The sequence below is a fragment of the Hyaena hyaena genome, unplaced genomic scaffold (genome assembly GCF_003009895.1).
Source record: "Hyaena hyaena isolate Hyena2069 unplaced genomic scaffold, ASM300989v1 scaffold_246, whole genome shotgun sequence".
NCBI lineage: Eukaryota > Metazoa > Chordata > Mammalia > Carnivora > Hyaenidae > Hyaena > Hyaena hyaena.
In genome coordinates, this window is record NW_024080877.1 from 112,377 (window position 1) to 132,992 (window position 20,616).

The following is a 20,616-nucleotide window of genomic DNA, read 5'->3' on the forward strand; positions in this document are numbered from 1 at the left end:
CCTTCTCTGGGTTTTACATTCAGCTAACAAAATGCTATGGTAAAAATGGGTGAATACAGCTTGCAGTTTACCTCTTGATAACTGGATACTTTGAAGATTTTTTTGATACTTCAAGAGTTTTGAAAGCTAATCAAAGTATAGAATACTAACTTTCTAAACGTTTATTTATTTTTGATATATAGAGAGAGAATGGGGAAGGGAGATACAGAGAAAGGAAGACAGAGGATCTAAAGCCGGCTCTGCACTGACAGCAGGAGGCCCAATGTGGGGCTTGAACTCATGAACTGGGAGATCATGACCTTAGACAAAGTCTGACATTCAACCTACTGAGCCCCTATCATGCTAATATTTAAATTAGCACTAATCACTTTATTTTCTCTGAAGGAAAATACAAATATAAATAAAAGATTATTGGGATTGATTGATTGACTCAAAACTTCTTTGGCTTGTTTGCTTACAAACCAGTCCTCACCCTTCTTCTGTCCTATGTCATGGGGATATTGACCCTGCAGACTGTGTTTCCCAGGCCTGTGTCTGCTGGTTTCTGGTCTTGACATAAGAAGATACTGTCAGAAGACTGGGGGTGACAGCATGGTGGGAGAAATAGGAGAAAGAGGATATTTTCTGCTCTTTATTTCCAAAGTAGTAATTTTAGTGGCATGAATTGCTGCAGCTTCTACCAGATGGGTACACTAGATGGCCTTGGCATCTAAGGTCTGGTAAGCTACCTACCCTCCATTCATCTTATTCTTTTAAACCCAGGAATGGTAGCTGTTTCCTGTTGCTGCTAATTTTGGGGTTTCCTCCTCTCTCTGATGTGTTTTTAACTCTTCTGTTACCTATGTTATTAATTATCTGTAGTAAATGCCCTCTATTTGAAACACTTAGAGTGGTTTCTGTCTTGCTGACAAAATTCTGTTACAAACAACAAGTAACATTTTCCCAAAAAGGATTTGAGACAGGCAGCTTACAATAAAGACAAAGGACAACCAGGCCAAAAAAAAAAAAAAAAATTGAAATCTACCTAAGTCAAGAGGTAAATATATGATTAAATAGACAGAAGTTTTGAAATGTATTAATTAAAATATCCTCTGTTTGCAATGGGATTTTTCTCTCAGCCATTTTCATCATCACAAACAAACAAATCCATCAACAAAACAAACAGGCAACCTGCTGAAAGAGAGAAAGTATTTGCAAATGATATATCTGATAAAGGGTGCAAAATACAATATATATATATATATATATATACATATATATATACATATAACTGAACACCAAAAAAAAAAAAAAAAAACCCATCTGATTCAAAAATAGGCAGAGGACCTGAATAGACATTTTCCCAAAGACATACAGATGGCCAACAGACACATGAGAAGATGCTCAATATCACGAATCATTGGGGAAGTACAAATTGAAACCAAAATACGATATCACCTTATACCTGTAAGAATGACTAGAATCATAAAGACAAGAAATAACAAGTGTTGGAAAAGGAAACCCTGCACTGTTGGTGAGAATGTAAATTGGTATAGCCACTGTAGAAAACAGTACAGAGATTCCTCAAAAAAGTTAAAAATAGGGGCGCCTGGGTGGCTCAGTCAGTTAAGTGTCCAACTTTGGCTCAGGTCATGATCAGCCCCACATCGGGCTCTGTGCTTACGGCTGGCTCAGAGTCTGGAGCCTGCTTCAGATTTTATATCTCCCTCTCTCTCTGACCCTCCCCTGTTCATGCTGTCTCCCTCTCAGAAATAAATAAAACATTAAAAAATAATAATAAAAAAATAAAAAACATTAAAAATAGAATTACCATATGATCCAGTAATTCCACTACTGGCTATTTACCCAAAATAAACAAAAGTACTAATTTTAAAAGATATACGCACCTCTACATTTATTGCAGCATTATTTGTAATAGCCAAGGTATGGAGAAAACCCAAATGCCCCTCCGTAGATGAATGGATAAAGACGTGAGATACATATACACATACATATATACACACAATGGAATATTAGTAATAAAAAAGAGTGAGAATTTGCTATTTGTGACAACATGGATGGATCTAGAAAGTATAGTGCTAAGTGAAATAAGTCAGTCAGAGAAAGTCAAATAGTATAGGATTTCACTCATATGTGCAATTTAGGAAACAAAACAAAAGAACAAATACAGAAAAAAAAGAACAACAACAATAAAAAATCCAGACTCTTTACTACAGAGAATAAATTGATGGTTACCAGAGGGGAGGTAGGTAGGAGGATAGGTGAAATAGTTGAAGGGGATTAAAAGTACACTTATGATGAGCACCAAATAGTGTATAGAATTGTTGAATTATTATATTGTATACCTAAAACGAATACAACATTGCATGATCATTATACTTCAATTTAAGAAAAAAAGGAAAAGAAAAAATATTTTCTGTTTGCAATAGGAAGTTTTATATCAGCTATTATTTTACCTGCTGAGTCTGAATAGTGAATATTCTCTGAAAATTATTCAAATAAATTTTTCAGAACAATGTGAACAAGAGCATATACTGTTGGAGGTAGAGGCTATAAGGCAGTCTGAAAAGCAGATTTTCTTGTACTAGTATTTTAGTTCCGCCTGAGCCAAAGTCTATTACACATGCTTCTACCAGAAACACAAGACAAATCCAAGTCACATATTCAAAGCCCTCCCATGGGCACATCTAGCTTTATAAGCAATTCTACTTTTCTTCCTCTCAAGAAAGTATGTCATAATGTATAATGCATAATAATTAATGGCATTGCTATAAGGCTAATCTTCAATCTTTTCTAATTTATCTTAAAAATTAAACCATTCATTTTGATATTTTATTTTTGTAAAACAATTAGTTGTAGCAGAACTAACGACTAATCAATGACTCATCACTCCATGGAGAATTTCTGGTCTGCACTAATTGCAGAAACAATATAACTGTCAGAGTTGTTACCTTACTTTGAACACATAGGCATAATCCGTATGTTTGCTAAACATTATGTATGACTAATACATTCCAGATATATTAGTAAGATTTTCCACAATTAATGGGCTCAAAAATCGCAGATTGTATGTCCTTAAAAGGAACAAAGTAAATTTAAAAAGGGCAGACAGATATACCTTTGTATAATCATGAATATCTAGTATATGCCAAATTCTACAAGGCCAGGAAAGAAATTCAATTAATACTTGCAATTAATTAGCCTAGGTGTTATAACAAATAAGGTCACTGTTATAAATTAACTCTTTTATAAGTAACGTTAGTTCAGGACCAAACATTAAACAAAGTCTCTCTAAAAAACTAATTTAGCACAAGTAAATCAGAAACAGAATTTTCATGGATCTAAATGAGCACATACTAAACAACAGGAAAATATCTTGATTTTATGGTCTGCTGAGAGTTATCCATTTGTAATATAAATAGTATTAAAGTAAAACTTTCCCATTATTTTGCATTAAGATGAGTGTTCCATGAAAATGGGAGTATGTTTATCTTGCTCAATTTGTATCACAAATACTTTGTGTCTGGCCCTTATAAGGTGCTCAATAAATATTTGTTGCATGAGTGAATACCATCCTTATTCTAATTTGAATGCCTCAGGTGTTAGATGTTTCCAATAAATTGCTGATTTCCTAAGAATATAATTTTAAATCACAGTATATGAATTAAAATCAAGTCCAGTGTCATCAGCATCCAATAAGAAAGTTGAAGACGTAAAACGTTTCTCACTACTAGAATGATTTTTCCCACCATCTAGTTGGTATAATGGGGACCATTAGACTTTCCAGTTGTGGAAAAGAATGTTTTCCATTTGCTGGATCTCAGGATGTATATCTTTTCAGCCTCCTTCTCAAGATTTTATTCCTTGTACCCTGAAGAACTTACAGATACCAATATTATAAAAACCAAAGTAACAATTTCCATGGGGGACATCCCTTTTGGCAAAATACAAGAATCCATGTGGTTTGACTAACCAAATTTCCTGGAAATTGTCATCAGACATAATATAAAACTGACCTTGTCCCTGCCAGTTCCATTCCTTTCCAAGAAAAATTTCAAAATAACCCTTAACCAAAGGTACACCAATGACATCCCCTAACAATTAATCTAATTCTCTTCCCACAAAAAGTGAAGAAATATGAGATCCTTAACATTTAAGAGACTGAACGCAGTACCAAAATTGTTTAAAATTAACAGTTGTGGAAACATGGCCAAATTCTAAACTTTTGCACTTTTTCCTTCCATCCTAAGAGTCCCCTGATTCCTACTCAAGTATTTGGTAGGAAGCTACAACCAAACAAATTACTTTAGTTTTTCTTACTAATTGTTCTAAATAAGCATCAATGCAACAGCTGCCAAATATGGCTACAACCAGCACTGTTCTCTAACAGAGACCACTGGTCAGGGTTCTGAAGCATTACAGCCTGTTTAATCCAAGCATTTGCATGCTATCCACCTTCCATCTGCTGCAAGAATGAATCCTCTGGCTGCAAGTTGAGTATAATAGAATAAATATCATTTGAGGCTCTGCCAATAGTACAATTACTAATTCTATAACTGCTCTTCATCTTCTTTTCTCTTCTAGGATAAAAGAAACCAAGGCAGCAAAGCTGGATACATCCAGCTGGGCTTCCCTGTAAACATACCTCTCGTTCTATAATCAAACTCAACAGAAACAGGCTCTTGCTATTGGGACATCAAACATGAAGAGGCTGCTGCTCTCAGAAAATAAATAAGCAGACATCAAAGATTTGTAAGAAATGTGATTAAGAAACTTTCTCCATCTTTGCACACAGCAGACACTGTGCTGCTGGTGTGTGAAATTGGGCATGTGGATTTTTATTTTTGCCTTTGGATCTTATGTTATGTTGACACATAACCATTAAGTTGGAGACTCTAATGAAAAATTAATAATGACCCTTGAATGACCCTAGTCTTTGAATCAAAAACTTCATTCATATATGTCAAAATATTTTTGTCATCCACCACTTAATTCAAGAGTGAGGTTTAAATTTCTTATAGAATTGAGAAATGAATAATGCCTTACCAAAAATTAGTTTACTCCCATGAAATACCAAGGCAAATTGTTTCCTTGCCCAAGGACATCATACTACATATAACCACAATGAAAAGAGTATCTGAGGGGAAAACCAACAAATTTGCCTTATTCCTTCAACCATTCATTTAGGTCTCAAGATTGTGTCAATGGATAACCAAACTTGAAAACTGCAGAAGAATGCAAGCACTCGACATCAGACCTGTGTAGATAAACTCCCAATCAAAATCACTTGGGTAAAAATATATTTAAAAAGTTAAAATCATACAGTGGAAAAGAAAAACCAATCCAGAAAATGAGGAACTTAAATAATTTATGTAACTTGTTCAAACATCACATTATTGCTCTAATTTCTCCTTTGCGTTGCTGGGGCTAACTTTGCCTGCCAGATTCTCTTCTCTTTCTGCACAACTGTCCTCTTCACTCTCAAGGCTCTTGACCTCATCTAATATAGCAAGCAGGTCTTTGAAAATAAATTATACTATGTCTCTGAAAGCTACAAGGAGCCCAAGGAATGGTACATTTCAGGGAGAGACTGTTGAAAAAGGAAAGTCTCCATGCTAAAAACTCTAACTTAATTACCCAATTGTTCTGAAAAGGTATGCTCCTGGTTTCTCCCCCTAAATTCTTCATTTACCAGTTATAAGTCACCATCCAACTGGTCTTCAGGTCTAATGTAAACCAGAAGATAAAGCAATTAAGAAAAGGAATCATAGCCCCCAGTCGTAATTAATCTACCAATGTCATGCTAAAGTCCAGACATTACCTCCAGGATTCTCAACATCCCCTGACTCACACGGGAACAACCACCTGTGATCTTACTTCACGTGAATGTGGGTATGATTTGCAAACTTTCAAAATACTCAGTTCAGAGACCATTCATTTTTTAAAAAAAAAATGAGAAATCACTTTAAAAGCAAACTAGCTGTTAGAGGGTGTGCAAAGAAAACAAGTTGCTTGATTGAATTCATTGTTTTTCAATCAGTTGTGTTGCTCTGTAACTGGCAGTACAGTTTGAGATTAAAAGGCAGGCTCTGAACTCAGAAAGCTTTAATCCAAATTCTGTCTTTAACACTTGCTAGCTGTATACACCTTGGATTATTCCCTTCCTCTCTAAGAAGCAGTTTCTTCATATGTAATGGAAATCACAATAGTGCCTACCTCATAAAGGTATTGTGAATATAAATGAGATGATATATGTAAACAGTTTAGCTGTGCCAAGAGCATAGTAAACTCTCAATAAATGTGAGCTATTATTATTTTTCAATAATATATTGAGAATATGGTATATATTGAAAAAATACATGTCTATAATGTATGGTAAGTGAATGGAAATGGGAATAATTTTTAGAGGGTCTATAAACTGTACCTTAAGCACAGAAGTTACATATTTTCTATAATAAATTCTTTGAGAGTTTATTATTGTTTTCACTAAATTTTCTCTCTCTTAATTTAAAGCTGTTTTATTCTGTGATCTTGAGATCTGTTATTCCATTTGTCTTGTGGTCTTTATAGATTATGCTTGCATTGATCAAAAACCAATAACTGACTTGGAATAACTGACTGAGATAAATGAATATTCAAATTTTTCTTCTCCATATTTCCTGTTTTATCTTGTCTATTGATATTATTCAAGATAAACTGAAGTGACCAGTTTGTTTCATTGATAAATTATCTTTTCTAGGGTAGTATTTTGCAAACAAGCAATTCTTTCAAAAATTATAGTCAAGATTTTGAGTGAATATAAAAGTTGTCACTGACAAAACACTCAGCTTTTAATTTTAGTGTGGCAATTTGATACTTATTTATATAACTTGAAGACCACATTTGTAAGCTCTATTATTAAAAGGACCTTGTGATTACGCTCATAGCATTTAGAAACCTCACTATCCTAGGTATTAAACAAAAGACATCTGAGTGTCTTAGCTTGAGTAACACTAAAAGAACTACTCAAAGCTATGAAAACTCACTCAAGAATGTCCACATATTCATGTTATAGGTGACACTCTGATTACACAATCCATGATAAGGTCTGTGTCAAATGCCATTGTAAAACAATTTTTGCTGAACTGATCTGAAGCTAACCAAAACTGTAGATTCAATAATATATCTCACAAACATAAGAATGTTCCATTCAACTCTTAGCAGACATGATGGATAACCCTAAGATCTAAAGCATAATGACATTTCTTAGCCACTAAATCGGACATTGTCAAATGAAGAAGCCTGAGCCAGTTGAATCCATTAGGTCTATGTAAACGATCTTCCTATATAGCATGTGAATGCTGATTTTCCCCTTGGAAGACTCCTTAGAAACTTCAAAAGATTGAGAGGCTCAAGAGTCCTCCCTCTAACCAATGACTAGTTTTATCTGGTCAGCCAACCTTTTAAGGACACAAGAGTGGTCACCAATAAATCTCAGATTGTAATTATTCACCAGCACTTCATAGGCTCTGGCTACTCCTTTCATACTATCAAACTCTTTGAAGTTTTGTGAGGGTCCATCTTTAATTTAGATGAAAGATTTCACTCTGTAGTTTTCTGAAATACACTCCAGAGAAGGATGAGTTCATTTATTCCAAGAGCCATTCCTCACTCACTTCTTTGTTTTGCAGGTGGCATTTAAACCACAGTATTTTGAGCTCTAAAGTGAAGTGAATGAATGCAATCCTACTTGCCTCTGTGGCATATAATCCAGAATCTGACTCATCTGAGTTCCTACAAATATAAACTAGTAGATCCTCGTGTCAGTCAGAGTCAACAACAACAACAAATCTGTCAAATTAAAAGTTCCCAAGTATGAACCCAAAGCAAAACAACTAGGCTCTGAGCAGAGGACTTCCCCTAAAGAAGAAAAGTAACCTTAGGACAATATCAATCACACACCAATAAACAAGGGAGATGTCAAGGCACATTTGTAAGATTGGTTGAGGGCTAAACTAGAATCTTTTGCTTCAGTATATATAGCTTCCTAATCCAAGACACTTTTCTGAACCTCAAACTTAAATCTAGAGTCATTTCCTAGTGTCTCTCTTAACCTTTGGGTCTCTGCTTAAACATCACTTCTTTAATGAAATCTATCCTGCCCTCCTAATTAGATTAGAATGTGTGCTATATATTTCCATAATATTCTTTACTTCTTCATAAATCTCATTACAATTAAAATAATCATTTCTGCAATTATCTGCTTAATTATTAGCCCTTCTGCTTGATTTAACATTGCAGTAGGTAGGTAGACAAAATGTCTATTTGTTTCCTGACATATAGGATATGGCCAATATGTATTTATTGAATAATCCATATTTGGAGACTGGATATTAAAATCAACATATCTAAGAACGTAGAATATTAGACCTAGATCATATTTTACATTGTCATTGGTATAATCTCTATCCAATGTAGATATCCTCTCTCAAAGTGTTTAACTGGTGATCATCTGGTTGTTCCTTAAACATTTCCAACAAATGGTCAGTAAGTAATTTGTGAGAATTTGTAATTTGCCTATTATTCACCATTTATTAGAAATTACTCCATCAAACTCTTCCTTTAACTTCCGTGGGTCTATCTATCCAGTCTTTGAAGCAATTCTCTTCCTCTTCCTCTCCTCCTTTTTCTGCTTCTTCTTCCTCCTCCCCTTCTTCTTTTTCTTCTTCTAATTTATTTTTTAATGTTTTTATTTATTTTTTAATTTATTTCTGAGAAAGAGAGAGAGAGAGAGACAGCGTGAGCAGGGGAGGGTCTGAGAGAGAGGGAGATACAGAATCTGAAACAGGCTCTAGGCTCTGAGCTAGCTGTCAGCACAGAGCCTGACGTGGGGCTCGAACTCACCAACCATGAGATCATGACCTGAGGCCGAAGTCGGAAGCTTAACCGACTGAGCCACCCAGGCGCCCCTCTAATTTAGAACCTGTTTTTTGTTAACTTTATTTCCACCTTGTTTGCCTTTGATGAAGGGCAGCTTAAGACCACTCAGTGGTTGTTCCTTATTCACTCAGCAGCGTGAGCAGCGGGAGCTGCAGAACAGTCTTCAGTGGCAGGCTGAGCACTCCAGTGTTCAGTAGAGAACTGCTGAACAAGAACAGAAGGCACCTGCCCACCTCTAGTGAGTAACTTCAGATTGAGTAGCAATCAACTCTGGAGCAGTCCATTCACCCTGAAATTCTTCCTGGGTCACAGCATTTTTTGGTAGCAGTCTGCTCTTCCTTTCCACTCTCTCAGGATCTCTGAAGAAGTAGAGATCAAGCATGACGTCCCATGGTTGTTCATGGGAAATGGTGCCACACATATGTAGAACTTCCTGGGCCAGAATCCACATCCAACCCACTGAGTGAGAGCCCTTGTTGGAAGGGATCACAATGTACACATAGTGCAGGGGAGAGTCTGTGTTACACAGAACAATGGCAGGCCGGTTAGCATAAGATTCCTCTCTTAGGGCCTGGTGGTCAGCCCTGGGATCAGTAACCACCAAAAGTTTTGGCTCCCAGCAGGCTGCCTGGATTTGGTTAGTGAAGTTTCCAGGAGTGAAGTGGCCAGAAATAGAAGTGGCTCCAGTAGCAGAAGCAAACTTTAGCACAGCTCACTGGCCAGTATTCCTGGATAATATGACATGACACCAGCCACGTTTTCGATGCAACAATGGCACAAGCTGCCAGGAGAAGCTTCTCCCAGGTTCTCTTCAGATTTATGATCAGATACCATCATTTTTTTTTTTTTCTGTAGATGTACTATTCCATTTTGAAGTCAAAGTTGGTGCCACCTAAGTGGGCTCCTGCTGTAAGGAATTTGAGGACATCCTTGTCCTTCATTTTCAGGACATCAGGGGCTCTGAACATTGTGGAAGTTTCCCTTTAAGTTACAATGGAAATGCAAAACAACATTATATGAAACCTCCCCAAGGTATCGCAGAAAGGCCTTTTTTTTTTTTAAGTTTTATTCTTTCTTTTTAAATCAACTTTGTTTCCTCTGAGTACCCCCTTTCTACTTGTTCATTTTGGTCTTTGCCTTCCGCATTAGGAAGTTACAGTGTTTGATGTTCCCTGGCCAACAATTTATATTTAAAAGTGAGATCTTATAACTCTGTTTGGGGGAGGAAAAAATCCGTGGATTGATACCTCTTACCATGAGCAATAAAGAAGAGACTATGCTATTTCACTTGACATGTCTCAGTGATAGTACTGCAAACCTTTTGTTTTGAGCCAGTCTTTTGAGCACAGGATAGGAATTCTCTAGGCTACTTCTCAGTGGTGCTGCTATCACCATTCTGAGTCAAAAAGGAAAAAGCAGCTGTTAGAATCCCACTACAGAACATAAATTTTCATTCAATCTTCTTGTATCAAATTCAGGGCCATACCCTATGCTTAGTTTTGCTTGCTGCCCCTAAATTAACAGTCTTTTTAGATCAACTGTGCCAGAAATGGAAACTTCATTTCCTCTACTGGGAAATTCCTCTGACGTGGGATGTAGCCTGGCCATGATGGTTTAGGGAGGTGATCTGGGAGTCTAGCTACTCCTTCGATTAAACATACTTTCCACCAATCTTTCTGATTTTAGGTTCATCTCCTAAGCCCAATATAGAGCTATCTGGTACCTCAAATGTGTAAAACTTTAGGAGTTATGCAGGTAAATTGATTATCTTATTTTTTAATCCCCACAATATATTCATCTTTCTCAAGTCTAATTAATTAAATATTATTTTATCTACAGATAATGAATTTATACAATGTTGGAACATACTTACACTAAAAAATTAGTTGTTGTTTATATAAAATTCAAATTTAAATTCCAATTTCATCCACTATTTTGTTCAACAACCCACGTATGGTAGAAAGCAGAGTAAGGAAGTGTTAAGAATGCTGAAATTTTCAACTTACAAATCAAGAATCAAGAGAGTGTCTGGATTTGATACAAAAATAAATATATTTTTAATATAATATTTAGATTAGCAAAAGTTCCTAATAAAGTTACTAATCCAGAACTTTTTAACACAGAGAGGGAATAAAATATGGGAAGCAGTATGAATAAAATCTTTAGCTATCATAGGAAAAAAATCACTAACTTTCTGCTAATGTCTAAATTGAGAAATAAGAAAATCAGCATAATATTAAGGCATTCTCAGAAGACCTAAAGAGAGGAAGGATTAAATATTGTTGGCATGGGGCATCAGGAAGCTGCTGACATAACCTGGAGAGGAATATGGATTTTTACTATTAGCCCTATAATAACTTTTGCTTTTTAATATATATTTACCTTAAATTAATTTTTTAAATTTGTTTTAAGAAATACCTTAAGTAAATATTTATGCTTCTAATATGGTATCTACTATTATAAAGTAGCAAAATATTCTCCCTGTAAGTGTCTATAGCCTTGACTTTAGAACAATTTCACATACATCTTAAATTCTGAAAAGTCATAGTCAGGATTGCTTAAGTTTCTTCCTTTGAAGAAATTAAATTTTAACTTTTTCTAGTAAGAGAGATTTTTTTCTTAAGGAAAATATCAAATATGAAAGAAAAGCTCCAAGCAGGTCATGATAATCTTGCTTTCATGAAAGAGCAGTCAAGAAAAACACATTCATTTGTCTACTTCCAAAGCTTGCTGCAGTTACTGTGAGATATCTGAGCAATGACCCCATTTTTAATAATGATTAAATAAGTAATTGTTTCATTAGTCTTAATCTTGGCATTTACTATAATCTAGGTTTAATGAATAAGAATACTAATTTGTCTGATTAATTTCCTTCTAGCAGTAATTTTAGTTAATAAGAGTGATAAAGGCAACATACAGAAAATGTAACATTCCCATAATTACTGACTAAAGTTATGAATATAAAATTATGCAATTTCCAAAATGAATAAGGGTGAAAAATAATAGTAGGGCACAGATATGATAAATCTGCATGTCAATATCAAAAAAAACCTTAATATATATCATGGTAGTCAATGAATCCACTTCAAGTCAAACTGGTTGACCTCACGCATAAAAAAACCCCAGAAAACATTGCAGCCTTCATGTTCCGTACTATAGGGTCTCTGATGGAGTTTCTCTGATAATAAAATAAAATTACTCCATACTCACTACACACCATGATCTTATAATTAGTACTTTCTAAAGATAAAAATATGTTTTATGATCTAAATCTATGGTGAAAGTTATGTCTACAAAATATTGAAACCAATTCCCACAAAGTACACATAAAATCGAACCCAGTTACCTGCTGAAAACTTACTCTTCTCCATTGTATTTACAAAGGTACACCTCAAGGAAACAAAGGTAATGATGGTGGTACTGTACCTTCAACAAAAGTCAAGATTTACATGAATTTTACATGTTTAAAGGGGTTTTTTTATACTTAGGATTCATAATATACTGTATCTTATTTTACAACAAAAAGAGAAATTATAATCCAATTTACTAAAATAATTATAATCATAATCACATCTGCTCTTAAAGACTATCAAATATCCCTAGAGTGCACTGCATACATTTCCTTTACTAGATTCCCCCTTTTATGAGTTAATTAAACAATTTCACAGCATTATTGTACAACTATTTTGCATGGCATATTGTTTGTGCAGAACTTTCCCTTTAATAGCTCTATTCTTCAAACAGATGTTCATTTAAATCTTTTCAGAGACTTTATTTGAGGAACAATTAGTACATTTATCCTACTATGTTGTCACCTTTCTATGGATTTTGAAGCAGTTCTATCTCTAGCTTGTGGAAAGCCTAATATGGTCAACAATTCTAAAGGGAGGGGGAAAAAAAACACTCTATCAAACAGGTCAGTACACAAGGATATCAGAGCAAATTACCCCCAAATGATGGCTACTGAAAGTTACCTTGGTATTAGAGTACAAAATCAATAAGAACTTTTTCCAAAGGCATAAAAAACCATTCCAAAGGCATGATAACACATTTCCCCATTCTACTAGTTTTGTTTTTATGAACTTTTACTTACACATCCAAACAGACTGGGTTCATTATAAACCAGAGAAAAGTGACAGATTGAAGGAAAAGAAATTGATGCAAGACCACTTAAAGTTTGTTTATCCAAAAACAACTGAATCAGTCATTCTCCAAGACATATTTTCCTGGGAAGGTGACACTATATATTACTATGAACTGGCTTATCTTATCTAAACACTTTAAAGGAAAGAGATGCCATCTACCATGTGATTTGAAAAAGGAAACTTCTCTCTTCACTTGACTCAAGTCAAGTTTTACAGAATTTGAGTCTCTGGCCAGGTCTGCTTTGTGCAACTCTCCTCTCTTATTCTCTCTGTCCTGGAGAGCTAGGAAAGAGTCAGTTATCTTTGGCAGTGTATAGATGGAGTATCTCATGTGAACAAGGGTCATTTTGCTTTCCTTTTGTGAATATTCTCACTGCAATGAGGTCAGAATCACATTCTCTTACTCTTCTTTAAATTTATGGTGACACAGAAACACATTTGTCCTTGCTTTTGAACTACAGATTAATGAATTATGAAAATTCATTTAGATGGAAATACAGTGTCAAGAAAAATGAGGAACCAGTAAGTTTTCAGAGCTATTCTTCTGTTTCTTTTTCTTTCTTTCATTTTCTTTTAACCAGAATTTGGTTCTATTGAAATAAGAAAACCTGAAAAGCTGAGGCATTAGTAGGAATTTAGAATATCTTCACAAAATGAGCATTTCACTTTCCGGTTAGAAATGTGCACAATGTAAAGTATTGCAAAGTTTCGGAACAATTGCTCCCTAACATCCCAGCATTCTCAGCGAATACAGCAGAGCTTAAGGTAATAAGTTTTGAATTGTCCTTTACCTAGACTAAGAACTCCAAACAGGTGTGTCTCAAGGAATGTTATTTTAAAATAAATTTCCCATTTGGGGAAAGAAGAGTTCAGGGATGATTAAGACTCTCGGACGTACTGAGATGTCTCTTCTCTCTGCCATGTGAATTGTGTGCACCTGGCAGTGAACAGTGATGAAATGGAATGTATATGACAGATTACCAGGAGCAGAGCCCTCCAGTCATTGTAGAGGGAGCCCATCTAGGCACTATTTAGAATTTGAAAACCATCTAAAATATTCAAAGGAAGGTGATTTTTAAATGGATTTTAATATATCTATGTAATAAAATGTTCTTTGGACATTAAAAATGGGAATAATATGTTTTTATTTACTAGCAGTAATGAATGATTACAGTGTAAACACTTAAGATAAAAAATACGTAAAAAAACAATATGCATATTGTGGACACATGTATCTATACATTTATAAGAGCACCTGTTGTCCAGATGAAGCAACTTGGTTCTTACTTTATTTACTTAATTTTCCCCCTTACTTTATACTAAATATGATTCGTTAGACACTATAATGGTCACAATGGGAATTTGCAGCTACATACCATGGACACAAATGCTAAACTTTGCAGGCCAAATAGTAGGCTACATTATTACATGTGTGTGTTTGTGTGTGTGCTTCATATGAACTTCTTTCGTAAGTACTATAAACATTCATTTAGATACACTAATCATAACTGAATATGTTAATGATTTTTCACTATTGAACACATCTTAGTAACAGTCGCCCATATCAAGAAAAAACAATTTCCAACCTTATCCCTACAATACAACCTCCCAGTCACTACTACCTCCATCCAAGCTGAACCAATATCTGATTATAATACTTTGCCTGGATTCTTTTGCTCAATACTATCTTTGTGATATTCATCTATGTTTTTGCATTTAGTTATAGTTCATTTATTCTCATAGCTGTATAGTATTTCATTTTATAAACATGCCATAATTTATATACTTATTCTGTTAAAGGATATTTGGATTGTTTCCAGTATATGACTTTTAAAAACAGTGCTACTATAAACCTAATTGTAACTTTGATCTCATTATTAACTCACCCCATTAAAAATGAGGTTTATATATATGAATCATGGGGATTTATATATTATTATATAATATATTTGCTAATTTCTAAAGATTATTCACATCTGTGTTCGGTTATTAATCTTCCTTTATTTGTAGTGTCTTGGTCCAATTTTAGTATCAAGGTTACACTGACTTCATAAAATGTGTTTAAAAGTGCTCCTCTTGTGGCGCCTGGGTGGCTCAGTCAGTTAAGCGTCCCGACTTCAGCTCAGGCCGTGATCTCATGGTTCGTGGGTTGAGCCCCACGTCAGGCTCTCTGGTGACAGCTCAGAGCCTGGAGCCTGTTTCAGATTCTGTCTCCCTCTCTTTCTGACCCTCCTCTGCTCACTCTCTCTCTCAAAAATAAACATTAAAAAAAAGAAGTGCTCCTCTTCTCCTCTTGTATAGTCTGGAACGGTTTTTTATAAGCTCACTCATTATAAATATAAGAAGCATTCATAAGGATGCCATTTGGTCTTGAAGTTTTCTTGTGGGAAGTTTTTGTAATAATATTTTCAATACCCTCAAAAAATGATTAAACTGTCACTTTTGGTCAATTATTTTTCATAAAATTTTAAAATTTCACCTACTTGGTAGTTGTCTAACATTTTCTCAATATTGCTTTTCAAACTGTTTTTAATATCCATGTTAATAACCACTTTTTAAATCGATCACATTGGTAATGTTTTTTTTCTCTCTTTTCTCTTATTAAAGATTTATGAATTTTATTAGTAATATCACATTTGGTTTGTTGATTTTTTCAGTTTCATATTTGTTTTGTATTTCACTGATTTCCTTCTTTCTACTTGCTTTGGGTTTGATTTGCTTTTTTCCTGTGTTCTTGAGTGGAAAGTATACATAATTCATTTTCAGACTTACTTTCAAATACGAATATAAATAACTGCTTTTGTCTTTATGTTGGATTTTATCTAGTAAATTTTAACTACAAAAAAACAACAATCAAATCAATATTAGGTGCCCTAAGAGCGGACACTTCACTGAGTTATACAACAAGCATTTACTGAATGTCTGCCACGTGCCAGGAGCTGGTGACACAGTGTTGAAATGAGATGTATACATCATCCTCATGGAGCTTATATTAATGCAGGACTACAGATGCAGTCACATAAACATCTTTTATTTGCTAACTATTGCTAAGTGACTGCGATTTTTGTTTTATTTTTTTTAATTTTTTTTTAAATGTTTTATTTATTTCTAGGAGACAGAGAGAGAGACAGCGTGAGCAGGGGAGGGTCAGAGAGAGAGGGAGTCACAGACTGAAACAGGCTCCAGGCTCTGAGCTGGCAGTCAGCGCAGAGCCCGACGCGGGGCTCGAACCCACGAACCGCGAGACCATGACCTAAGCGAAAGTCGGATGCTTAACCGACTAAGCCACCCAGGCGCCCCATGCGATTTTTGTTTTAAAAGTAAGAAGGACCGGGATAAACACCAGGATGACAAAAGAAAAGCACGTATTTAATATTGACAACTATTCTAGGATACACATTATTATCTGCATTTTACAAAGAAGACAAGTAAGACTCACAAAGACCAAGTAAACAAGTTTATAACCAACAGATGGATGGAGTCTCCAAATATCATCTTTTTTCCACTCTTATCAATACTTCAGTCAGAGGGCTCCGCATTCTGTGCAGGGGCTCCTCCCCCCGCCCTCTTTTACATGCACATATTCTATGATTCAAAGGCAGGTATAAAAGGCAGACAAGAGCAGATATTTTCAATGAAGGTTTTGAAAATTTTAGAAGTGAGATTAACATTTGAGGTTTGATTTGCAGAATCAAAATGGTAGAATGTATAACTGGAGGATGTTCAGAGATGACTTTATTTGTTTCTATTTATTTATAGGTGGGTCAGATGGGGGGGATGAGGGACAAATGTGTAAAGGATTAATATAGAGCTACAGAGGAAAACAAAGGAAATACAAAGCACATGACTTAGAGAACAACTGTGTCTTCATAGAAAATTCACATTATCTAAATGAGCATTTCCCACAAAATTGAAAATGCAGTTGTCAAACATGCCTTCTCTTCCTTCCCTAAATGGCCAATTGTTTCACATGCCTTTTTATGCATTCCCTAAGAAAAGCCTCACAAATAAACAAAAGACCTTGAATGGGCTCCATCTACAAACAAGCTCCTAGCAGGAATCTCAACTGCTCTGTTGTCTGTTTCCCTTTGCTTCAATGCTTAGGGACAGCAGACTGACAGCCCGGTTATGCCTTCAGCAGAAGAGACCAAACAAAGAAATCCCTGGGCCCAAACTCTTCAAGAGATCTTCTGCAAATACTTCAGGGCCAGCGAATTTTCAAAACCAGTGACTTTCACCTTAAAATGAAGAAGGGCCAGGCTGAAGACAAAACTGGTGGCTGGAGGGTTTGGGAGAGAATGACTGACTGAGGAGAGAAGGCTTTCTGCAAAGTTTTGACATGGAGGAAAAGGAGACTGCAGCTATGGGAAATATTTGTGCAAGGAAAGAAGAGATTTGGTGCTTCCTTAGCATACACACACTCACCTACATCACAGTTCCGTTCCAGAGGTAACTAACCTACTCTGACAAATCACACTGGTAGCCAAAACCCAGATTCTGCTCTGCCTATTTTAGTCTGTGTTTAGAACCATCAACCTGACAGAAGAACTGTGCCTAATTAACACTCTCCTAATACCCTAGCAAATAACAAACCTGCTGTGGGGGAAAAATGCATTCACACTTCCTTATCAAATTAAAGCCCAAAAAATGCTCCTAATTAGCTAAAATCAATTAATGTGACAGCAAAATGAATGTATTTATACTGTCAGCTAAAGGTACAGTCAGAGAAGTGTCTAATATAAAACGAAGCTGCTGGAGTTTCTTAAAGCAGTTAATTAGGGGTTGGGGCTGAGGGGAGTTTACCAGTGCAGGCAGAATCTGATGGCTTTACCTCTGAAGCAGCGGACATCCCGGGACCTACCTGATGTCTAACTCTGATTATTCACTAAAACTGAGGGGGAAATACGTGGTTAATCAATAATGAGCAAGCAGATCTTGTTGCTTATTTGCAATCATATATATAAATGCATGTACATTTGAAAATTAAAGAGGAGCTTTACACTGCTTATTAGTAGGTTCTGTAGTGGGTTAGTTGTATTTTCTGTAAAGTTTTCATGGCTACTATTCACAAACTTTGCCTTTAAAATTACACTCAGTTCACAACTTGAGACAGAAAAATAAGACTTGCCAAATAACTCAGATTGGGGTCCACAAATTACCTTGCTTCCATCCTCTTCAACTACAGTGTTTTAAGTCCAAGAATACGGGGCAAGTTAGGTGGCTTGATAGAATGGTCATATTGACATGCTAAACAGTTAACAGAGAAACACTCACATTGTGATAATTAGTTAAATGTGATCTAAAATAACAATAATTACATGTGTCATGACTTTCTTTTCTGGACCAAAGTATTTTTTTAACGGGTATTTGAGCAGGTTATACAACAAAGTTTAGCACCTCTTCTAATCATTGTTGACTCTCACTGAAACCACCTTCAGTGAGGAATCATCAAAGATTCCATCTGATTCCTCTCCATGTCAGAGAACACAATGGGTATCATCCTTTTCCCTGTGTGTGGCTGGTGTGTTTGTTTACTTAATGAAGTGTCTGGAGGCCTCTACTGGTGTTGAGGAAAATATCAACTGAGAAAGAACAATAATTGTAAAAGGACTTGAAGCAGATGAAGCTCCTTTATATGTGATCTATCCAAAACTTAATTTCTATATTGTTAGCACTCTTTCATTACTGTTAACACTGGTACGCTTACTATTTTCATTCTTCAATGTCACATTTTCTAAGTGAACTGTGTGGCCCCAGGATACGCTGTGTTCTCTTCTCTAGTATGCGATCCTTTCCTGCCCATTCTAGCTGCACTAACTTACCGTCCTGAAGATTATTTTTTCACCCTCTGTCAGCTTATATCACGTCTGAACTCCTCATTCTCCAGGGATTAGGGCAGATTTTCCATCAAGCCAGCTGTTTGCTTTTTTTTTACTTTTCTCAGTAATAGCAAAACAGCTTTGTTATAAATGAATGGTATCCATATCAAATGTGGGTAAAAATCAGCCTCTGTTTCATATCTGTTATATTTCCAATCATGTAAAACTGGCAAATATATAAAACACACAGAGAGAAGCTTCCTTCCAGCAGAAGAAATGGGTGGGACACAATAAAATCTGGAACAGACAGAAGAGCAATTATAAAATTATTTCTAAAAGCATACAGGAAGAAAGGAGGTGATTACTACTGACTGTGACATTGCTATGTGTCATACTCTTAGTAATTTCCTCAAAAGTACCAATAATATGAGAATTTTCTTTCCATATCAACAGCTTATGAAATTCTTTCTAATGTTTATAATATATAACCTTAGTATTCTTCCAACAATGGAGGAAGGAAATAGAGAAAAGGCAAAATAGAATCAAGTAACACAGCCAGCAATCTTCATGGCTATATAGGCCATGAAGGCATCTATTTAGTTCAAAAGTAAACCCGGGTACACTCTTGAAATATAGGCAAGGAAGATAATTTTTGATAGTTAAATTGCCACATGTTTTAAGTCTAGCCCTTAAATAGCAGATTCTGAGAATAGAATTGTGCAAGTTGTTTTTTAAGGGAGTATTCTCTGGAGAGAGGAGAAGGGAAGGAAGCAAGGCAAAAAGTCAAAGAAGGTAAGCAAGGAATTGATTTCTGGTGCACCTAGCCTAAGTCTGACTGTAGGATTTTATCAGGTTGCTATCTCCCATATGGAGGCAAGGCAGTGAGTACTTGGTACCTCTACCAGTCAAAACATGACTTTGGGACTCTCAGACCTCTTTGGATGAGGTAGTTTCAGTTGATAAATAGATGTTAAGTGTGAGTCATTACCAGCAGCAACTACAGCCCTCCAAAGGGCTCTCCCAAGTTCTAAAAGAGATGTCCACAGAATCTGCCACACTATGTGATACTTTTATGGGATTTATCGAGAATCAACCAATGTTCATTCAAATATCAGAGTTTTGTGACTGCCTAGTAAACTTAAAGGCTAATGAGATCCTTCAGGCAATGAAGACATGTAGAGAGATAAAAAATAAATTGTAATTTTCTTAACTATTCCCCCAATCCTATTTACAATCTCATTTTTTACAAGACAATGGGTAACAAAATCAATCTTTCAATTGGTTAAAAACTAAAGGTTTTATTTTAATAAAGAATATAAAATAAAATTTTCTTTAATAAAATAAATATAACATTCTATCCATCAATATTAGCCATACAATCATACTTTTGGCCAAGAAAAGGCTTTTTAAATAGTAGAAGATATCTGGGGAAGCTCTTAATCTTACTCAAAGATTTGAGGATATTCTAATTCCATTCTACTTTTACTACCTTTTATTTTACAATTTTTACAAATCAAAATATTGGCTTTTATGAAATTTTGGGATTTATGGAATTTATGGAATTTTAATCGGGTGGAAGAAGAAAGATGGGATTTTACTTACATTTCTCAAGTTTTGATAAGCAGATTGGCTAACTCCTGTGAAAACCAAAATGATGCTCATTCATTTTACAGTCAATTGTGCATCTGCCACAGTTGAACATTTAGGATTTTAGATAACATTGCAAAGAGTTT

At 35.3% G+C, this 20,616-nt stretch overlaps 1 pseudogene; it reads right to left on the reverse strand.

The window, feature by feature from the left end:
* Window positions 1-9,014: 9,014 nt before the first annotated feature.
* LOC120240001 lies at window positions 9,015-9,887 on the reverse strand (annotated as a pseudogene).
* Between the last annotated feature and the right edge of the window lie 10,729 nt (window positions 9,888-20,616).